At 48.3% G+C, this 22,393-nt stretch overlaps 1 protein-coding gene and 1 long non-coding RNA gene across 8 annotated transcripts in view; one reads left to right on the top strand and one right to left on the bottom strand.

Annotated features, from left to right (window-relative positions):
- Nucleotides 1–22,393, top strand: part of CMKLR1 (chemerin chemokine-like receptor 1) — an 80,261-nt gene that overhangs the window by 7,571 nt on the left and 50,297 nt on the right. For 4 of the 6 annotated variants that reach the window (XM_053280405.1, XM_053280402.1, XM_053280403.1 and 1 more), the window contains 3 exons: nt 4,749–4,881; nt 7,910–8,072; nt 10,324–10,450. The gene's annotated coding sequence lies outside the window, so the exon portion shown is untranslated. Of the gene's footprint in view, nt 1–4,745; nt 4,882–7,909; nt 8,073–10,323; nt 10,451–22,393 lie in introns of all 6 variants that reach the window. The other 2 variants (XM_053280404.1, XM_053280406.1) reach the window with 2 other exon arrangements.
- The window catches only part of LOC128338230 (uncharacterized), a 35,723-nt gene continuing 23,992 nt past the window's right edge, over nt 10,663–22,393 (bottom strand). Inside the window, exon 4 of one of the 2 annotated variants that reach the window (XR_008312551.1) lies at nt 10,663–10,856. This is a non-coding gene — a long non-coding RNA (uncharacterized LOC128338230). Of the gene's footprint in view, nt 10,857–21,420; nt 21,510–22,393 lie in introns of those variants that run through there. The other variant, XR_008312552.1, reaches the window with a different exon arrangement.

Genomic DNA, 22,393 nt, shown 5'->3' with positions numbered 1-22,393 from the left:
ACCGCAGATACAAGTTGAAACAGCAACAAAAAAGTCCATTGGACCTCAGCCTTGCTATGTGTGTCTGGCCACAGGGGTCAACCTCAGTGTCTTTGGAGTGTCGTCCCATAGGAAAATAGGAAGCTGCCCTATACTGAGTCAGACCCTTGGCCCATCTAGCTCAGTATTGTCTACACAGACTGACAGCGGCTTCTCCAGGGTTGCAGGCAGGAATCTCTCTCAACCCTATCTTGGAGAAGCCAGGGAGGGCTCCTGTCTATAGAAGGTATTAGAAGGCTTGGATCCTTGTCGGGAAGACCCTTTCAGCCACTGGCTGAATTGCTCTAATGCCGCAGATTTTTTAACACATGGGTTAACTAGGAACCCAGGAAGCTGCCTTTTGAGACAGACCCTAGCATCTAGCTCAGTATTGTCTACACAGACTGGTAGTGGCTTCTCCAAGGTTGCAGGCAGGAATCTCTCTCTCTCTCTCAGCCCTATCTTGGAGATGCTGCCAGGGAGGGAACTTGGAACCTTCTGCATGCAAGCAGGCAGGTGCTCTTCACAGAGCGGCCCCACCCCCTAAGGGGAATATCTTACAGTGCTCCCATGTAGTCTCCCATTCAAATGCAAACCAGGGCATAGCCTGCCTAGCAAGGGGGACAATTCATGCTTGCGGCCACAAGACCAGCTCTCCTCCCATTGTTGCTCCAGATGAAGTTGCCAACAATGGACTATAAATAAAAATGTGCAGTTGAGCCAGAAAAAGACCTCCAGCTTCACAGAGTCGGTCCCCATTATGCAAACGGACGCCTCCCTGGTCCCAGCCTGTTCTGGGGGCTGCGAGGGAGGTCTCCCCTCCCTCGTTCAAGGAGGCCCCACCTTGAGATCCTCCCATCCACAGGAGAGCACAGATCACACAGGTCTGTGGCAGCCTTGCTGGGCCGCTCTTCTCTAGGGGCTCCATGCCCGGGAAAGAAAAGCGACTTCCCTTCCCGGTGGATAGCAGCAAAGAGGTGGGGTCCGGCTCCCTCTTTTCTCATTTCAAAGGCCATCTGCTGTTCATTGGCTTGCTGGTGTTTTCCACTGTCAGTATCATTTTGGTACAAAGCATTTGACAGCTGCGTACACAGCAGGCATTAGGGAAATGTCCTGGCATCTCTTAGATTACCTGCTTTGCCTGCCAGCAGCTATGTGTGGGGAGGCGGGATATAGAACAGAGCCCTCTGGGGGGTTCCAATCCTCTCTCTGCACCTGCCTCTCTGCAGAGTGTGTGAAGGCAACGCTGGTTGAGGAGATGAGTTTTCCGGGTGGTAGCTGTTCGGATGTGTTAGCCGGGAAAATCTCATTAGCACCAGGACTGTATCAGGAGACGGAAAATGGAGAATGCAATTTAGCCTTGTAGGTTCTCATTAAAAACGGGTCCGTGGCATTGGAGCCGGGCTGCGGGTGGGTGGGCATTCAGACATCCACGGAGACCCACCGAGAGTGGCGGGAAACGGGAGGCGCGGGGAGGCATTGATCGCTCTCGTTTTTGCTTCTGCCACTGCGCCATTTCATGGCCCAGCTAGAGAGGAAGAAGCAGAGAGAAGCGCTGAGTGGGACAGAAGAAGGGGGAGAATCACAAAGGCCACAGAACCAGAGGAAAGGTTAAGAGGAGGTGGAAGGAAAGGTGGCTGTAGCTCAGTGGTGGGTTGTCTGCTTTAGCATGCAGACGGTCCCAGGTTCAATACTCGGCAGCATCTCCAGGTAGGGCTGAGAGAGATTCCTGCCTGCAGCCCTGGAGAAGCCGCTGCCAGCCTGTGTTGACAATACTGAGCTCGATGGAGCAAGGGTCTGACTCAGTAGAAGGCAGCTTCCCATGCTTACCTTTGTGTTTGTGTGGGAAGAGAACTTTATGCATGCATTCATTCGATTTCTATACCGCCCTTCCAAAAATGGCTCAGGGTGGTTTACACAGAGGAATAACAAACAAATAAGATGGCTCCCTGTCCCCAAAAGGCTCACAATCTAAAAAGAAACGTAAGACAGACACCAGCAACAGGCACTGGCGGTACTGTGCTGGGGGTGGATAGGTCCAGAGAAATAAAGAGAATCACCATGTTAAAAGGTGCCCCTTTGCCAAGTGAGCAGGGGATATAGAATCCCAGACCCTTGTAGTTGCTCTTTGGGTTCTGCACCAAAGGATTTACAGCACTGTGCTGGACCGGACCAGAGGTCTCTCCAGTTCAGCGTCTTGTTTGCCAAGTAGCCTCTGGGCAGATGCCTCTAGGAAACCCACCAGCAGGGCATGAAGGAGAGAATCCTCTCTTGATGTCTATCACCAGTAGCTGGCATTCCAAGGTAGACTTGCTCTGAACCTGGAGGCTCTGTTCTTAGGCACCACGGCCGCTAGCTTCTGATAGGCCTGTCCAGCCTGAATGTATCTAATCCTGTGTAAGGATGGCCCAAGGCTTCTCTCTCGTCCAGTGTTCTATTTCCCAGAGGCCTTTGGGAAGCCCACAAGCGGGGCTTAGAGTTCAACACCCCTCCTCTGTTTGTCTCCCAGAAACTATCTTCCAGCGGGAGACTGCCTCTGAACATGGAGGCTCCATTTCCTCCACAGCCCTTGATAACAGAGCTCCGCTTCTCTTCCGCTGATTTGTCGTATCCCCCCTTTTAAAGCTATCTAAACCAGCTGCGGGTCATCGCCGCCTCCTGTGGCTGTGCGGAAAAATGTCTGCTCTTCTCCCAGCGTCAAACCCCCACATCCTGTGGTAGGAAGCGGTAAACCCGAGGACCTCCGCTGTGATGCCTGCTTGCACGCCAACGAAAGCCGTCTCCCTGCAAGGAGTGTTTCACTAAACGGGGCGTAGACCCATGCATGGAGGACAACTCTGTCAGTGGCTACTAGTCGGAGGGCTATCGGCCACCTCCAGCCTCCTTAGAGGCAGGATGCCTCTCAATCCCAGTTGCAGGGGAGCAACAGCAGGAGCGAGGCCAGGCCTTCACCATCTCTCGCTTGTGGGCTCCCAAGAAACGTTTGGCGGGCCACTGTGGGCAACATGTTGGACCAGATGGGCTTCTGGCCTGATCCCTGATTGGGCCTGACCATTCTTACACCTCCCCCTGGAAGTTGGCAAACATTTTTCTTCTCTTCTGGTGTGAATTGAAAACGCCAAAAATAAAATAAAATTTAATAATAATAATAATAATAATAATAATAATAACGAAAGCGTTTGAGCGAATTCCACACAGAACATTTCCAAAAGGCCTGGTCTCCATGGCAACCCAAGCCACACTCCATGGCTGAATGTGGTATCGGTGGGCGAGAAAGCCGTCCTTTCTTCCCAAAGACGGGCGCTCTGACCTCGGCGGGTGTTCCGAATTAGGCTGCCCCACCAACCCCCTCCCGCCCCCATGACAAAAAGCTGGGAGAGACGCAGACCCTCTTTCTCGGGGCGAGTGAATCCATGATTCTCTTTGGAAAGGGCGACTTCTCACTTTCTTCTCCGGTTCCCTTGGAAACCGTTGCTTTGAAGTGCATTTGCAGGCCTGGGACGGAGGAGCATCCTGTGGCTGAGGCAGTTGCCTCAGGCAAGGTGAGGCAGTTGCCTCAGGGGGCAGATGACTGGGGCTACAAAATGCCGCCCGCCCCCCAGCACTGGCATCAGAGCCGCTTTTGGGGTTTGTTCTGACCCTTGCAGGAGTGCTTCACCTCACGCTCCTTCCAAGAAGCGCAAGGAGAGAAGAAGAGGTGGCTCAAGCTTCTTCCACCTTCCCCACCCACTTTCAGCGCTTGCACGGGTCAGTTTTGTAAGCAGGCTGGACCCCACCAGGGAAAGGGGTAAGGCAGTAGCCTGGTGCACAAAACTGCTTGAACCTAGGTTCCAAGTTTAATACTGACATTAGCATGATGATGTGAACTCACACCGTGATGGTTTATGGCCCAAACTGACTCTGAGATCCCCGCCTGGCCATGGGTTCACACAACCACACGGATGTCAGTAACCCACATTAAACCTAGATTCAAGCAATTGTGTGAACCGGGCCAGCATTTGATGCTTAGTGTGCCTCAGGTGCTATGATCAGAGGTGCACCTAGGTAATTTTGGAGCCTGGACTTAAAGGCCTTTGGAGGGCTGCAATTGAAGCATCATCCCCCCTTCTCACACACCCAGTATTTTTTAACACGTGGGTTCTTGAGGGCGCAAACAGCAACTGAGCTCACAAGAACATAAGCCTGACCTCAGGTCATAAGCCTTCTCTCTCAGCCTAACCGACTTCACAGGGTTGTTGTGAGGAGAAACGTAAGTATGTAGTACACCGCTCTGGGCTCCTTGCGGGAAGAGCGGGATATAAAATGTAAATAAAATAAATAAATGAATAAATAAATGAATAAAATAAGAATATAAATAAGATTGTGCCGTCGAGTCGGTGTTGACTCCTGGCGCCCACAGAGCCCTGTGGTTGTCTCTGGTAGGATACAGGAGACGTTGACCATTGCCATCTCCCACGCAGTATGAGATGATGCCTTTCAGCATCTTCCTGTATCGCTGCTGCCTGATATAGGTGTTTTCCCCATAGTCTGGGAAACATACCAGCAGGGATTCAAACCGGCAACCTCTTGCTTGCTAGGCAAGTTACTTCCCTGCTGCACCATTAGGTGGCTTACAAGAATATGAGACCAGTAAGACATGTATATTTATGCAAATATGCATTAGCAGAAACATTTCAACACACAATTTGACATATTCCCACCCCACACATTTCTTTCTCTCTCTAAAGCAGAGGTCATGCCTGGCGGAGCTGCACAGCGACCACACCACCAGGGACAGACTGAAGAAGATTTTGGGTCCTAGACTTCCACCCAGAAGCCCAGGGTTAAGAGCTCCTCTGGCCATGATAACTTGAGCCACTGCATGTAAGTACAGGATTGGGAATTGAGCACCATACTTTCCCCCCCACATCAAGTTTCTAGTCCATTTGGCCATTTGAAAGTTGCGGTTTGAAAGCCTTTGGGGCAGAAACCAGTGGCATCTCAGAAGGTGAAGGAGAGTTGAGCAGGACTTCTCCATGGCTAGCAGAAACCTGACAACATAGTTTGCCAGATTACAAGCAAAGATCTACCCTTTTGAATAATGATGATAATCAGTCTAGGTCATAGAGTGTGAATAGTCTTGGTGAAGGCATTGGGTCGTCCCCCCACTCACCCACCCCATCCCAGTGCACAGATTCAGCCTAATCAGTTTGCTGGTAATTGCACCCAGGTTCTGCCATGGATCCACCTCCACCCCACCCCCCCATGATTAAAATTGCATTATGCATTTTTAGCAAATGCTTGGTGAATGACTGTGTGTGTGTGTGTGTGTGTGTGTGTGTGTGTGTGTGCCCACCTGCGGCTTCTGTTCTCTCCCTGTTTTAATTTTTGAAACCTGCAAAATTTTGTACAGCTGCAAGCGTCATGGGTTTTAATAGCTTCCCATCCTGACAGTAGGTTTGCGTCTTTTTATGAGGCTAAAAACAGTCTTTCTGTCTCTGCCTTCCTTCTGCTGCAGATCAATACATTTAATTCCAAATGTTCGCTGCTTGAAATTCTAAGTGCTCATATAATTCCCTCAAAACATTGCTGCTTGGACCGAAGGGTCTTCTCAGATGGAGAAGCCATCTGGCATAAAAGAAAATCAATCGTCGAGATCATCTTAATCTTTTAAAAGATACCCGAAACAAGTTTTCATTTAGTACACTGGAATCCATATTTACAAAGGCTGCCGGCTTTACTGGCATAAATGCTTATTTCCAACACATAATTAGTTTATGGACTTCAAAGCCCTAGATGCAGTGATGTGCCATTAGCTTAGACAGCATTAAAAGGGGATTCAACACATTCATGGAGGAGGCGGAGAGGATAGTCATGGCTATTAGTCATGATGGCAGATGGAGCTTCCAGGTTCAAAGGCAGTGTATCTCAGAATACCAATTTTGGGCAACAGTGATGGGAAAGGGCTACATCCTTCATGCTGTGCTTGTGGGCTCCCCAGAGGTATCTAGCTGGCCACTTTGGGGAGCAGAAAACTAAATGAGATGGTTCATTGTTCTGATCCAGTAGAACTTGTTTCATGCAAGACTGAGCAAAACTTTTGTTACACATATGACGGATATTTATATACTGCTTTTCAACCAAAGCTCCCAAAGCAGTTTACACAGATATAAATTAACAAAATGGCTCCCTATCCCCAAAGGGCTTGTAATCTTAAAAAGAAACATAAGACAGACACCAGCAACTGCTACTAGAAAGATGCTATGCTGGGGATGGATAGGGCCAGCTGCTCTCCCCCTGCTCAAGAAAGAGAATCACTACTTTAAAAAGGAGCCTTTTTTCTCAATTAGCAGAGGTTATGAATATGATAAAGGTGCATGCATTGAAGACATCAGCAAATCATGGCCACAATTTCCCATTCGTGAATACTTAAAACCTGCTGTTAAGTTGGTAAGCTTGTGGTTGGCGAGGGATTACTGTATTTGCTAATATTATTTATTATTTATTTATTTAGCACATTTTAATACCGCCCCAACCCAAGGTCTCAGGGCGGTTCACAACAAACAAAAACAAAACATTAAAATCAATTAAATACTAAAAACAGTTTAAAACAAATCAATAAACAATCCAAAATTTAAAAAGTTAAAAGGCCTGGGTAAAAAGATGAGTCTTTAGACACTTTTTAAAAGCCGCTAGAGATGGACAGACTCTTAGACACGAATTCGTCGATCACATGCTCAGTTGTGGAATTACGCACTCAGTTGCGGAATTCTGCTGTTCTGCATTGGAGATACCCTGCTCGCTCGTGGTTAGAACCGATGTACAGATATGTTATTAATATGGATGTGTTCAATTGTACAGTTGTTTTGGGTGTTCTTTGGTATTGGCCAAAGACTGAAATAAAGACCGACTGACCTAGTGTAAAACCAAACACCTTCCAAAGTGTAACAAACTCTTTCCTGAGAACTAGAAGAGCCCTTCCAGAGAATCTCGGGTAGCAATTTCCAAAGAGTTAAGCTTAAGCCACATGTGACTTGAAATGCATAGTTTGAGGCTTCCACGATTGCTTTTAAAACAAAAATAGAAATATGCAGGGCATGATCTATCTTAGCGCTGCACCGCAGGGGAGGCGGATTTCCCTGTTCTGAACAGGGGGTGGGTCTAGAAGACCCCTAAGATCCCTTCTAACTCCAGGAGTGTATCTCTTTCCCTCTGCTCCGGTCCTCAGTGGAATCGGCTGGCCCGGCTAGAGCCGCCCTTTCCCAATATTTTAAAGAGGGAGGTAAAAAAAGGCACAGCATCCAAACTTCGGTCTCTGGCTTGCCTAGATTGGCCTTTGGGTTCGAATGCTGACGCTGGGCTACGTGCAAGCGATTCCTGGCAGTTTTGTTCCTCTTTCCGGATGAGCACAACAATTTCCTCAACGCCACAACTGTGTCCCATGTACTTAATACAATAGATATTTATATATACTGCTTTTCAGCAGAAGTCCCCAAAGCAGTTTAAATTTAGATTTAGATTTAGATCTAGATTTAAATACATAAATAAAGATGGGTCCCTGTCCCCAAAGGGCTCACAATCTTAAAAAGCAGTATAAGAGAGACACCAGCAACACCCACTGGAGGGATGCTGTGCCAGGGATGGATAGGGCCGGTTGCTTTCCCCCTGCTAAAGAAAGAGTCACCACTTTTAAAAAGTGCCTCTTTGCTCAGTTCGCAGGGGCCGTAATAGTAAAATGGATGTTGTTATGATAAGTTAGAACTTTCCTGGTATAGTTGTTGGACGAGTGAAGATGTGCAAGAAATGAGGAGGAATGCAGTGTGTGTGCTGAGGCTGGCTATCTTTGAGAGGTTCGTGGCTACATCTCCCAAAACTCTCTGCCCCCCCTTTTTTTGGTCTGTCTGCTGCTTAGCTGAATCTGCCAAGGACTGTTGGACAGCAAATGAGAACTCGGGACCCCTGCAGCTGGCCGCACCATCTGGACCCTCGGCAGTACCGCCAGATCAAAAAGCTTGGCCGTGCCAAGTTCATCGCGGCAGACGGAGGCTTGGAAGAAATGCCCATTTGGGCAAAGGGTAAGCTGAGGGCTAAAGGCTAAAGCCTCCCTTGATATACTCAGTCCAAATGGCCCCTGACCTGTGTGTCTGGTGACAGCAGAGCAGAAAAGCCGACTCAGGGAAATCTTAGAATGGCTGATGAGTAAGTTTTATGCTAAACTGCGTAAGTCAGGGTTTCTTAAAGTTGGTTCCCAGATCCACATTGTGGCAGGGAGTCATGGGAGTTGTAGTCCAACAACATCTGGGGTCCTGATTTTGAGAATTCCTGGCCTAACCATGACCTAAACATGTGGATTTTGAGTGCAGAATTGTTGGATGGCTTCAGATTTAAAAAAAATGACGTTTGTGCCAGTGTGGTGTAGTGGTTAGAGTGTTGGACTAGGACCGGGGAGACCCGAGTTCAAATCCCCACTCAGCCATGAAACTCACTGGGTGACTCTGGGCCAGTCACACATCTCTCAGCCTATCCTACCTCACAGGGTTGTTGTGAGGATGGACACTGCTCTGGGCTGCTTGGAGGGAGAGTGGGATCGAAAAGTAATAAATAAACAATAGTATGTGTGTAACCGTAGGCTAACTAATACAAACGAACACGTGCAAATCCCTTGTGGCTTTTTTTGACATGGGTGCCTTTCTTGCATCCTAAAGGTGCCCAAATGCCACCTAATGACACAGCGGGGAAATGACTGGACTAGCAAGCCAGAGGTTGCCAGTTCAAATCCCCGCTGGTATGTTTCCCAGACTATGGGAAACACCTGTATCGGGCAGCAACGATATAGGAAGCTGCTGAAAGGCATCACCTTATACTGCACGGGAAGAGGCAATGGTCAACCCCTCCTATATTCTTCCAAAGACAACCACAGGGCTCTGTGAGCGCCACGAGTCGACACTGAATCGACGGCACAACTTTACCTTTTACTTTGAAGGTGCTCAAACGTCTCCACAGCCTGGCTTCAAGCACCTCCTGAACTCCAGCCAAGCGGAATCCTTTCACTCCGGCTCCTGCCTGCCTGATCTGTCACCATAATCAGAGCCCCAAATTCATGCCGCAACTCCTGACGGCCACTGATGAGGAACTGCCAGGCAGAAACTCATTTTTATCAATTGATGAACAAGTCGGAGAGCATTCAGGGAAGCTGTATGATGCCTAGCGGAGATGATGGACTGGTTTCAGAGACAGAGGCATCAACTGCTGCCATCCTTTCCCCTGAAATGAAGGGGAAATAACACTTCATTTATCCCCAGTTTCAAGGGAACACCCTTCCTGTGGTGTTGGCAATGGGACTGTCAGGATACTATCCCTAGATCAGGGTGCAGCTAGGCAATTTTGGACTCTGGACCGAATGGAGTTATGGGGACCTTTGTTACAGGGGATCCTCCCTTGTTACGTCCCCCCGGCAAATAAAAGTTCTCAAAGCAGTTGAGGTGGGGAAAACAATACAGGAGGACCTCGTTAATCATGGGTCCAGCACTCGCAGTTTTGTGTACCCACGGTTGGGTAATTAGCACCAACCAGGAGAAAAACAGAGGGGAAAGGGTCAGAGGTGGCCAGAAATTACTTTGGAGGTCATTTCCGGCCTCCATTTTGACTTCGCAGGGGGCACAGGGCTGTCTTTTCCCCCTCCCCCAGGCAAGCACACATGATGGCGGCGGGCAGCCGCAGCGGCCGCCATGTGCGCCACAGCCGCCAGGAGCCGAGCGTGCGGGAAGTCTGCGAGGCTGCCCGCCACTCGCTGGCACAGCGAGGCCCCTCCAAATGCGGGGCCCAGGGCTACCACCCGGGTCGCCCCTGCCCTAAGGCCAGGCCTGTGTGGGAGAGATTGGGAGCCATTTTATGGCTCAAAATGAAGGCCAAACCCGTGAAGTTTGGCCAGTTTTTGGTACCAGTAGGGTACGGGAGGGCACTTTGAGGGGCCATTTGGAGGCAATTGTGGGTGTGGGGGGTTGTGGTGGAAACGGGGCAAAACCTACCATTTTTGGCTGATTTCCAGCTGATTTCCAGAGTCCAGGAAACTAACCCCCCAATTCCCATTGCCCCAATGTCCCGTTATTAGCAGATTTACTATCTGCCCGCCCATGGTGTAACGGGACCCCCGTGAATAACGGGGTTCTCCTGTAATAGATAAGAGTGAAGAGGGGATTGTCTGGCCAGCTAAACGCGAGGTGTTGGCTTAGTGTGAACTAAGTTCCTGCCGGGCTTAGTTACCCGGTAGGAGGCAGGAGATCTTTTAATTCTGGGACTACATTTCTCCTCCCTTCATCTTTGCAGGCTGTGCACCTCCTCTTGCTCTTGGTCAGCGTCCCACACTTATGTTTTTGGCCCACTTGGACTGAGAGCCAGTTCACCCTGGGTCCTGGCACCAAACTGGATGAAACCCAAGTCTTTCCAAGACCTGGTAAGTGCTGATGAGCAAGCCCACTCGGCTTCACAAGTGTTGAGCTGAGCTGATACTTCTATCAGAGCAACATCTCTCTCTCTCACCTGGTCGCTCTCCATGGTCCTGCAAAACTCACCTTCTCGCTGAGATCTAGCCAGGGTTCCCTGGAAGCTGATATCTATGGACTGATCTCTGCTGACAGGGCTGTACGACTCCACTTCTGGCGAGGTTGAGGTTCCTTTCACGCCTTGCTCAGCACCCTGAGCAAATGAAGTCACATGTTGCAGACTCTATTGCAGTTGAAAGAGAGTCTAGAATAGGGAAAGAAGGCTGGAGGCGGGTGAGGTTAAGCCAAAGCTTTGCAGAGAAGGTGGGCTTTGAAAGAAGAAAGCTGGCCTTGCAGAGGCATTCTGGGAAGCCATACCTGGCAGAGGAGAAGCGAGAGAGAGAGTGGGCAGAGTCATTTTATTTATGCATTTATTTTTCTATCATATTTATCATATGTTTATATCGCTTGATATGTGCCTCTCTAGGCGGTGCGCAGAATTAAAACACGACGAATATAAAACCGAATAAAAACAGTTAAAATTTCACAAGATAAAAACAAAAACAATCTCATAAGATAGAAACAAAGATAGAAACAATGTAAAATTAATTTCACTCAAAAGGCTGAGAAAACAGGTGTGTCTTGAGGATCTTCCTAAAAACAAATAGAGAAAGAGATGTTCTTATTATGATGGGGAGGCATATTCCAAAGCCCTGGGGCAGCCACAGAGAAGGCCCGGTCGTGAGTGACTATGAGCTGGCGGCAACCGTAACTGGACCTCTCCAGATGATCATAATAGGGACAGGGTTCACGACAGAGAAGGCGCTCTCTTAAGTACCCTGGACCCAAGCTGTTGAGGGCTTTATAGGAAATAACAAATATTTTGCTCGGAAACATTTTGGCAGCCAGTGCAGTTCTTTTACAATCGGTGTTGTATGGTCCCTTCGGGTTGTCCCAGAGACCAATCTGACTGCCCCATTCTGTATCAATGGTCATTTTTGGACTACGTACAAAGGCAGCCACGTGTAGAACGCATTACACTTGTCAAGCCTAGAGGTTACAAGCATATGCACCACTGTTTTAAGATCATTTACCTCCAGAATGGACGCAGCTGCCATAGGAACATAGGCAGCTGCCATATACTGAGTCAGACCATTGGTCTATCTAGCTCAGTATTGTCTACCCAGACTGGCAGCGGCTTCTCCAAGGTTGCAGGCAGGAATCTCTCCCAGCCCTATTTTGGAGATGCTGCCAGGGAGGGGACTTGGAACCTTCTGCTCTTCCCAGAACGGTTCCATCCCCTGAGGGGAATCTCTTCCAGTGCTCACATTTCTAGTCTCCCATTCAGATGCAACTAGGGTGGACCCTGCTTAGCTAAGGGGACAAGCCATGCTTGCTGCCACAAGACCAGCTCTCGCCAAAGCTGATCAAAAGCGCTCCTGGCCACTGCTGAGACTCCAGAGAGAGTTTGGGATCCAGGAGCACTCCTAAGCTAGGTACATTTAGAGAGCAGGATCTGTCCCTAAAATTCCTCCCTTTGCCTTGGGAGCCCTTTCCATTCTCCTACTGAAGGCCTCCTAATGGAGATTAGGCATATCTATGGGGGACAGGCTGGTCAATAGCTAGCTATTAGTCACGATGGATAAACTGAGCATCTGTCTTCAGAGGTAGCATACCCCTGAATACCAGTTGCTAGGAAGCAACCATAGGAGTCAGCTACCTGCCTATATGTCCTGCTTCTGGGCTTGCGGAGCTGATTGCTGTTGGAAACAGGAAGCTGGGCTTGGGTGGCCCTTGGTCAGATCCAGCAGGGCTCCTTCTTATATTTATATAAGAAATATATAACCACTGGTGCAAAGCTGCTTTGCCCATTTATGGCTCTCCTTAGCAGCCTTTGGAGACCCATCCAGATGTCTGATGTCCTCTTTGCTAAGCAGGAACTGTCTTGGAGATGCCGCCAGGGAGGGGCCTTGGAACTTTCTGCAAGCAAGCAGGCAGGGGCTCTTCCCAGAGCGGCCCCATCCCCTAAGGGGAATATCTTACAGTGCTCCCATGTAGTCTCCCATTCAAATGCAAACCAGGGCATAGCCTGCATAGCAAAGGGGACAATTCATGCTTGCTGCCACAAGGCCAGCTTTGGTTTGCATTTGAATGGGAGACTACATGGGAGCGCTGTAAGATAGTCCCCTTAGGGGATGGAGCCACTCGGGCAAGAGCACCTGCAGGCTTGCATGCAGAAAGTTCCCAGTTCCCTCCCTGGCAGCATCTCCAAGTTAGGGCTGAGAGAGACTCCTGCCTGCAACCTTGGAGAAGCCGCTGCCAGTCAGTGTAGACAATCCTGAGCTAGATGGACCAAGGGTCTGACTCAGTAGAAGGCAGCTTCCTCGGTTCCTCCCCCATAATGTCATGGGCTATGTGGCTAGGACTAGCGACTTCACGAGCTTGGCGCAGGACCTTGTCTGGCAAGCTGATGGACCGAGAGCCCCTTGGATGGGAGGCATCTGGCCCATCTAGGAGTCTGGCGTTGGTCCAGCCGGCCGGCCACTGCCCCGAGTTGCCATGATGAATCTCTGGCCTTGTGCAGGGCTGTCGGTCTTTGCTGTAGTGGTTGTTGACCTTCTCTAATCCAGTTAACTGCGCTGGTTTCTCCCCTTGGCCTCTGTAGCTCAGCTAGAACTAATTCATTCAATAGCAAACATTGATTTTGTTTCGGAAGGCCGGTCAGCAGCTGCCGCAGCTCACTAACGGAGCCAGTGAGGCATGCTGCTTGCTTCCGTCCCGCCGTCGTTAACTTGAGACGCGGAAATCCGCAAATGCGCAGGACGCCAGGGGCAGAGCTGGGCGGGGAAATCCAGTGGAGTTCTAAAGCCATGGTGAGCGAGGGTGCCTTGATGACTTAAGGCACTTCTCCCCGAGCTGATGCTTCATAGTGAGGCTCTGTTCCAAGAAGAAGCACTCCAAGATTTATAAGAACCAAAATAGGGGAGCAGAAGCTCAGCCTCTCTGTGGGTCGCTTCCCATGTATCCCTCCTCCTCAGCTGGGGATGAGTGCATGCTTTCATTCATTTATGTATCTATTACATTTTTATACTGCCCCCTCCAAAAGCTCTGGGTGGTGCACTTGGAACGGATCTGTGGGACTCACTGCCACAAGATGTGGTGAGAGGACTTTGAAAGTGGATTCGGCAGATTCATGGAGGAGTGGGTGGTGGTGGCTATCAATGGCCATGGGTCATGATGGCTGGGGGGGTGGGCACCATGTTCAGAGGCAGTATACCTGAACAACTGCCTATACCAGAGTTTCTTAACCTTGGCCCCCCAGATGTGGATGGACTACAACTCCCATCATCCCCAGCCACAATGGACATGGCTGGGGATGATGGGAGTTGTGGTCCATCCACATCTGGGGGGCCAAGGTTAAGAAACTCTGGTCTGTACCATAAGCTGTGTCCTCCCCTATCCTGGCTCTGTGTGAAAGAAAATGGTTCTTCCAACAGGCAGGTGATTCTAAACCGGAGACCTCTGCACTCTAGACTCCCAACCTTTAGGAATCTTAAAGCCTGGAAGCTTCTGTCATGGCGAAGGGCTCCATGACCTTCAGGGCTCTCCTCCAACCTCCTGGGTCCCATGATTCTGTAATTCAAGTGGTGATTTAGAAAACTCAAGCCTCTAAGTAGGAGATTAGTTTGGCTCAGTGCAATTGAAACCGCGCAAACAGCTGTTGACGGAGACATCCAGTTCTCTCCGATTTCGCGGTGTCTTTGCCCAGCGTCCTTGCCCGGCAGGGCACGCAGCTGAGAATAAGGCACGTTTTTGATGGCGTGTGGGCTGTGAACCAGCCATCAGCATAAGGACTATAGCGTAATGATGATCTCGCTCAGTCTTAGCTTAATGGAAGAAGCTTCCAGTAGGAGTAACTGAGCAAATTCCAAAAGACACTCACCTGTGACTGTTTTTCAGAAATGCTGGTTAAAAGTGCCTGATAGAAACCAGCCTCGCAGAGCAGAGTTCAGGTGCTTTAGGAAGAATAGATGATAATGAGGTTGGATGATGGCAATGAGATAAGAAGCTGCCTTCTACAGAGTCAGACCCTTGGTCCATCTAGCTCATTTTTATCTACATTGACTGGCAGCGGCTCTCCCAGGTTTCAGGCCAGAGTTGCCCTACCTGGAGATGCTGCCAGGGAGCGATCTGGGGACCTTCTCAGGGGCGGAGCTACCACTGGGTGGTCGGGTTCAAAGAACCCGGGCCCCCGATGGGAAGGGCCACGCGAGTAGAGTTGCCATGCCCCGTGGAATTTTGGGTTTCACTTGGGTCTTAAGCATCTCACCCAGATTGCTTAGCTCACCCAGATTTTTGCTTTCATTAAAACACACACACACACAACCAAAACAAAACAAAACAAAAAAGTTAAGCTCTAGCCCTTGTAGAAGCGGAGTTATGGAGCAAAACGTGCTGTCACTATTCTGCTCAAAAATGATTTGGAAACCCGTTTTACACAATATGCAAATTAGGCACCCGGATTTGGATAGCTAGAATATGGCAACTCTACGCCCTATGGGACGTAGAGTTGGGACGCCCTGTGCGTGTGATGTCATGTAATGCATTCCCAGCCAGCATTTACTGAATGGGTGCATTTATTTCATCTCCTCTCCCACTTGTAGCCTCCCAGTCAAATGAAAACCAGGGCAGACTCTGCTTCGCAAAGGAGACCATTCATGCTCACTACCACAAGACCAGCTCTCCTCCCCATAAACATATGATAATCAATCCTGGGGGTTGGGGGAGTAAAATGGCTGCATTTGATTTAGCTGAAAAACCTGAGGTATTTATTCACGGCTTTCCAGCAAAGAAGTTCTCGGACCTACTGACATCATAATCGGCTGTAGTGTCTTGGTGAACATGACGAGCACAAGTGTCCAGACCTCTGCTTCATATGAGGCAGGAAATTATGTTCAGGCTCTGGGCTTCCTGGTGGTTGATGCTGGAAATAGGTCATTGAATAGACCTTTGGTCTGACCCATCAGGATGGTTCTTGCACACCTTCGTAAATTGTACTTGCTTAAATGGCTTGAAAGAGAGGCCGAGAAATATAGAGACTATATGGGGGACTATATCACTTCCCATATAGAAATCTGGTCTTGTGGCAAAGTTGTGCCGTTGAGTCGGTGTCGACTCCTGGCGACCAAAGAGCCCTGTGGTTGTCTTTGGTAGAATACAGGAGGGGTTGACCATTACCATCTCCCGAGCGTGAATTGTCCCCTTTGTTAAGTAGGTTATAGCCTGGTTTGCCCTTGAATGGGAGACTACAGGTATACACTGTAAGATATTCTCCTTAGAGGATGGGGCCACTGGAAAGAGCACCTGCATGCTTGCGTGAGGTCCTAGGTTCCCTCCCTGGCAGCAACTCCAAGATAGGGCTGGGAGAGACTCCTGCCTGGAACCTTGGAGAAGCCGCTGCCAGTCTGTGCAGACGATACTAAGTTAGGCGGACCAATGGTCTGACTCATTATATAGCAGCTTCCCATGTTTCTATGTTCTTATCAGGGGCTGGCAGGGATAGTAGGTCAGAATGAAGCTCTCTGTCCGTCATAATGGCAGGCACTTCCCTTGCAATCAAAGTACAGGAACTCCGGTTCCCAGGAAAGAAGCCAATTAGTATATGAGGCCACTGACCTGAACAGGAGCCAGGAGCTGAGCATCCTTTCCAGACTATAAATCCGCAGCACAGATGAAACTCCCAGAAGTGCAAATGTGATCTAAAAGGGCACGGGACAGCAACATCCTTGTGCAAAGGAGGAGAGGTCCCCAGAGTGATTATCTGCCAGCACTTAAGGAGATTAAATCAAGTGAGAGGAGAAATGTGGAGGGGGGAGGATTCACAGACAATAAAGGCAAAGGAGATTTGCTTGGTCCCTTTCTTGCATGCAGGCAAAATCTGCAAACATTTGCAATAAAATAAAATAAAATAAAATGCAAAAATAGATTTTTGCAAAACATTTACTGCAGTCTAACTGATATGTACCCCTAACTTTGCCACTCCCCCAACATTGTTCTGCAGCTTGTCCACAGGTCTGGCAAGCAAGGAGAACTGATCTTGTGCTAGTAAGGAGGAATGGCCCCCTTTGCTAAGCAGGGCAGGGGCGTAGCTAGGGGAGGCCCGTGTTTGCCCCTCTCTCCATGGGCCCATGGAGTGAGGAAGATAATGAAGACAGCTTCCTATGTTCCTAACCATGCAGAGCTCTGAAGCCTAGTGGTTGCTGTTTTAAAGAACCGGGTGTTGTGCCCCTTGCTGATCCACTGTAAAATCAGCCAGAGACTTATCACGAGATGCTCTTCTGCCTCTCAGGAATGAATTTGTCCAGAAAAGGTGCCACTCTTCAAGACCAGGGGGGTCATTCTCCTCAAGACGGTGGCCATCTCTCTCCCATGCATGTCTCTCCTTGGCAGAAAGGTAAACCTTTACCCAAGGTGCGCCACCGTTGAGAAATGGGCCTTGTGACCATGTAACTATTGCCTCTGCCAGAAAAACCTCTCCATTTTAGAAGAAAGCGTTTGTTGAACAAGAATGCCTCCAGGCTCCCATTAATTAACAAATTAGTTCGTCAACAGCACCCCTAATTTATCTATGATAAAACAGTCCCATTAATTAAACAGGAGCGTGGGGGATAATTTGCCTGATGTGGTGGCACAGTTAACTGATAAACGACTTTTCCTTCCCCCTCTCCAACCAAAGCTTTTGAAACTTGGGCGGGGTGTGGTGTACATGAGTGGTAGAAATGGAGGTTTCAATCTCTGAATCCAGTGGCTTTTGGTGTGTGTGTGTGTGTGTGTGTGTGTGTGTGTGTGTGTGTTTTAAAGGAAGCCAAAATGCTGTATTTTTATATGGATGGATCTTCTACCCTATGTCAAAGCAGTACTGGAGAACTAGGCTGCATATAGAGCCTATTAAACTTAATTTACTGTCACATTTCTGCACACGGAAACCCTGATTTCTGTGATGTCCACAAAACAAGAACGGAGTAGCTCTTCAAACATAGTGGTCCCACCAGATGGGACCAGATCTGTCTAGGATGGTAGTCCTCGCTTTGCCTGCAGAATGTCCCGGGTTCAATTCTTGGCGTTGCTGATTAATGGGATCCTTGGTTGGCTAGGCTAGGAAGGACCCCGAAGAGCTGCTACCAATCAGAGCTGGCAATCCTGGAATAGACGGCCCAAGGGTCTGACTCAGTACGGCCAGATTCATGTGCTGGAGGCAGCCTAAAGGAAGGCGATTGTACTGGCTGTCTCTGTCTCCCAACTGGGGTGGAATGAAAATGCTGGCCTACCTTGCCAAGGTGTCGTAAGGATTAACAAGATCTATGGTACCGAACTGTGAATCAGGAAGCCTCCCTGTATCTTAGGAAGGAGTTTGGGCACATTTTGAACACCTCTTCGCTGCCCGAATCAGCCTGCTGAGAACCAGCCAACGATGCCCTTATGTAATGCAAACTTTGGACCCAGAGGAAATACCAGCCCGAAGCTCATTTTCCTCCAACGATGTCTTTTTCAACCCCTCCAGGCTTCCTTACGACACCCTTGGGAAATAAAATATGACCTGGAAACATGGAGAACTACTTAATTCAGAATGCGGCTTGACAACACATTTGACTATGAGAGAGAAAAAGGCAATTGAGGCCCGGTGTTAGTTAGAAGGGTGGCCCTGTTTTTATCTGTGAAATATAGATAAAATTTATATCTTATTCCTGGCCACCAAATGAGTGGGGACTTCGGGGTAAATCTTGCAGGGACTTCAGGGTAAATCTGGCCAATATGTAGACGCACCCCCTCCATTCCGGACGAGAAGCGAGCTAAAGGGCTTCAAAAGCCCTGTGTGGAAAACATCCTTCTTCCCATGTAATAATGTCACGATTCAACCCATCGATCTGTTTTGAGGTACTTGGTCTCCTTCAAAACAGATCTATGGCTGTGAAGATCCACTCTCATTATTGCCACCGAGCCAAGTTTCAGGGAGGCAAATAATCCCAGCATCTCTGTGATTAAAGGAATTCAGCTTGAAAAAACAACCACATGTTGTTTTGCTCAAAATAGATCAGGGAAGTCGTTTATCAGAGGGGTTCTCAACCTTGGGTCTCCAAATGTGGTTGGACTACAACTCCCATCATCCCTAGCCAACTGGAGTCCAACACAACGCTCATAAAGCTGAGAACTGCTGCCTTTATCCCCTGATAACTGAGCAAAGAGGCACCTTTTTAAAGTGGCGGTTTTCTTTATTTAGCAGGGGGAGAGCAACCAGCCCTATCCATCCCCAGCACAGCATCCCTCCAGTGGCTGTTGCTGGTGTCTGTCTTATACTTCTTTTAAAGATTGCGCTGGAGAAAGTGGTGTAGAATCCTACGGTTAACCCTGACATTTTGAAGCCAGTTAGAGTTAGCTGTGTCGGATTTACACCACTGAGGATTTGAGGGGCGAAAGCAGAAAGGAGGAGGAGAAGCAGCAACACCCCCCCCACCCCGATCCACACACAGGGCACTTTCAGAGAGAAGTGGAGGGCAAGACGTTGTTGTGAGAGACAAAATAAGAGAAAAAGGAAATTTAAGTTTGGAAGTGGTGGTGCGGATATTCCCAGCCAGAAAGTAAAGAGTTAATCTGTGGAAGAGTTAGGTTTTGGAATGCAGTCCCTGCAGAAATCCGTAATCTGAATTCTTTATTGGCCTTCAGTTTTAACCTCGTAACCTGGTTTTTCAGGGTTTTAAAACTGTTTTGAATGTATTACCTGTTATTGTTTTATGGTGTTTTACAACCTCTGTTTTTAACTGCTAATTGATTTTAATTGTTTTGTTTTAATGTAAACCTCCCTGAACCATTTTGGAAGGGCGGTATAGAAATCGAATCGATGGATGGATGAATGAATGGATGTATGTATGAATAATAATCTCACCTCTAGAGGTGAAGGGATGAAGGGGGATTCATATGTAAGTGGATTCTCTGCATACCTGCTTTCATGTCAGGCAGGCACAGAGGCAAACTGCTCTCAAACCTCAGAAAATAATTGACTTTTTCATGACGGACATACAACGTTGTAAACCTGTAATGTCAAGATAAGATCTGATGCTGTGCGAACAGCACCTTATGCAAGAAGATATCCAAACCCAAATCATATTAATGCACACCAAGCCTGTGTGTTGCGAAGCAATTGTAAGAAGCTGTCTGGTGGTCATTTGGGGCTTTTGAATCTTTTGGCAAGAACGAGAGGTCTGAGTCTTCCTTCAAACTCTTCCCGTGCCTTTTTTCAGTTCTAAGATCAACTCAGAGCCCTAACTTGAGAGAGCGGGTGAATTTATGTGGAGTTTTGCCTGGGGTTTTCAATTTAGCTCTATTGATTTATAAGGTCTTTTCAATTACTGGATTCTTCTGGGTGGCGGCTGTTGGCGGAGTGGTCGGACGTGAGACTCATGCACTATGGAGTCTCATGTACTTAAGGAAGGAGCTGATCAGTTCAGGAAGGAAGGTGGCCCTTGATGGATGAAGGCTCAGATCACCGGGATTGTCAGTGCAACATTTATTAAAATGAAAACGTGGGACTCATTATGAGAAAGAACTTGGTATAAAGAAGGGACATGAAGGGAGAGAAACTACATTGACCGTCATGAAAGTAATGTATGAAGCAATTTGAAATTTGTAGGAAGGCAATTCTGCACCTTGTATTGGCTTCTCTGTCTCTCCCTCATGAAGCCATCGTGGCTGGCTATCAGGAGAGCTGGAGCCAGTAGCGGAGCCAGCCGAATGGCAGCCTGTCCTCTGCCCCGCCCGGTGGCCCCATCAGTGTCCCCATCAGTGATGTCATGCGCACGGGAGTGTGGCTTGGGCTCCGGAGAGCCCTGAGCTTTCCCCCTCTCATTTCAGGCAGTGCTTGCTGCCTGACAGCATATATTTATTTCCCTTCCTCTCCCTCCAGCAAGGGAGAGGAAGGGAAATAAACGCTGTCAGGCAGCATGCACTGCCTGGAAATGAGATGGGGAGGACTGGGGCGGGCCTTCTGGCAATCGGGCCACCCCCCCCCCTGCGAGTGATGGCACTTGGAACTCCAGCGGCCCTTTTCATTGGTGGCCCGGGTTCTTTGAACCCATTCGCTGACTGGTGGTTCTGCCCCTGGCTGAAGCCCAACAACACAGGAGAAACTCTGGTCTAGGAGATGTTCGTGACCTTAAAGGCTATACAGTAATAACTAAAAAGGAGAGATTCATTGTACCGACTTTGTACTGTACCAAAGACTTCATAATAAACCAAATAAACTCAGCTAAAATTATTACAGCATCACATGGGGGTGGGGGAAGGAGAAGTCCTACTAAGTTCACAATGGTACCAAAATAAGCCAAAAATTAAAAAGGAATATTGGTGTCACAACCACATTAATATATTTGCTAAGAAGATACTTTCTGGAACTATAGTTCCACAATTCCATAATAATATTGGGGAATTTGGGAATTTGGAGTTTAGATAAATTCACGGAGGGCAGGTCTGGCAATGGCTACTAGTCTGGTGGCTATACGTCACCTCCAGCCTCAGAGGCCAGATGCCTCTGAATACCAGTTGCAGGGGAGCAACAGCAAGAGAGAGGGCATGCCCTCCCCTCTTGCCTGTGGGCTTCTCAAGGGCATCAAGTGGGCTACTGTGTGGAACAGGATGCTGGATTAGATAGGCCTTGAGCCTGATCCAGCAGGGCTGTTCTTATGTATGTTATGTTAATATTCAACCGTATACATTTTGTTAGCAACATAACGTAAATAAGCAAATGCTGTCTTGTTTCATTTTACATAACTTAACCTTTAAAAAAGTGGCATGCTATATAAAAATGGCTATAAAAATTTAAAAACAAAGGCCAATGACCTTTTAAAAGAAAAAGAAAACAGACTTGGGAGATAAATGGTTTCAGAAGACTTGGGGACTTTTCCCGCATGAGATGGTGTGTGTCTGCTCCTATCAAGGCTCCTCGCAGTCTCTCGTGATTCTTGGAAAATGCCTTCTGCTCTAGAGAAAAAAACATGCATCAAGGTCGCTGAGTCAGCTCTCAGCTGGCTGTCAGTTTTACTCTCTGAAATTCAGTGGCTGCAGCCCTTGAATAGTAAATATTCCTGGGGCCGAGGGAGCCTCTTCCAAGGTGCTCCACCCCCTGGATCCACTTCCATCCTCACACGTTGTGAACTGTATTTACTTGAATTTACTAGGTTTTTTCTAAGTCCTTAGAATTCGGGGTGGGGTGGGGTTTCGTCTTAAATTCAGGGCCCTCTTCCTTGTGGGTAAATAGTACAGGCAGACCTCAATATCTGCGGATTCGTTATCCATGGATTCGCGTATCTGTGGTCTGGTAAAAGACACGCGCATACACGGAATAAAAGGGAGGAAAGCATGCTGACCTCATGTATCAGTGGGTCGGGGTGGCCGGAAATGACTGTGGGCGTCATTTCCAGTGGCCATTTTGTGTTTTGGAGCCTCAAAATGGCTCTGTTATTTTAAGAAGAAAAATTGTGATTTTGGAGCAGTTTGAGGGTGAGTTGGGGGGCACAGCGCAACTCAGGGGACCAGCGACTTGTATCTGGCTTTCACCACTTGTATCTGGCTTTCTCAAAATCAATTAATTTTGCTCAGATCATTACAGGAAACTTACGATGAATACAATGACAAATCTATATATATAATTCTCTAAGGTGTATCTGTGGCTAATCCTGTGAGTGGCAGCTCTCGTGAGAGTTCGCGAGCAGAAGCACCGTAATGATTGGACAGTGGGGATTCCATATGCAGATAGGGAGGAGGAGCCTGTGATGGTTAAGGTCAAGTGGAATGTAACTGTTACTGGTCAGAAGATGTTATTGACTGTAGAGGGATAGATAGATAGATAATGGGCAGCGTTCTGC

This window comes from Hemicordylus capensis, chromosome 15, assembly GCF_027244095.1.
Source record: "Hemicordylus capensis ecotype Gifberg chromosome 15, rHemCap1.1.pri, whole genome shotgun sequence".
NCBI lineage: Eukaryota > Metazoa > Chordata > Lepidosauria > Squamata > Cordylidae > Hemicordylus > Hemicordylus capensis.
The sequence above is the reverse complement of the archived record's forward strand: the minus strand, read 5'-3'. Positions and strand labels throughout refer to the sequence as shown.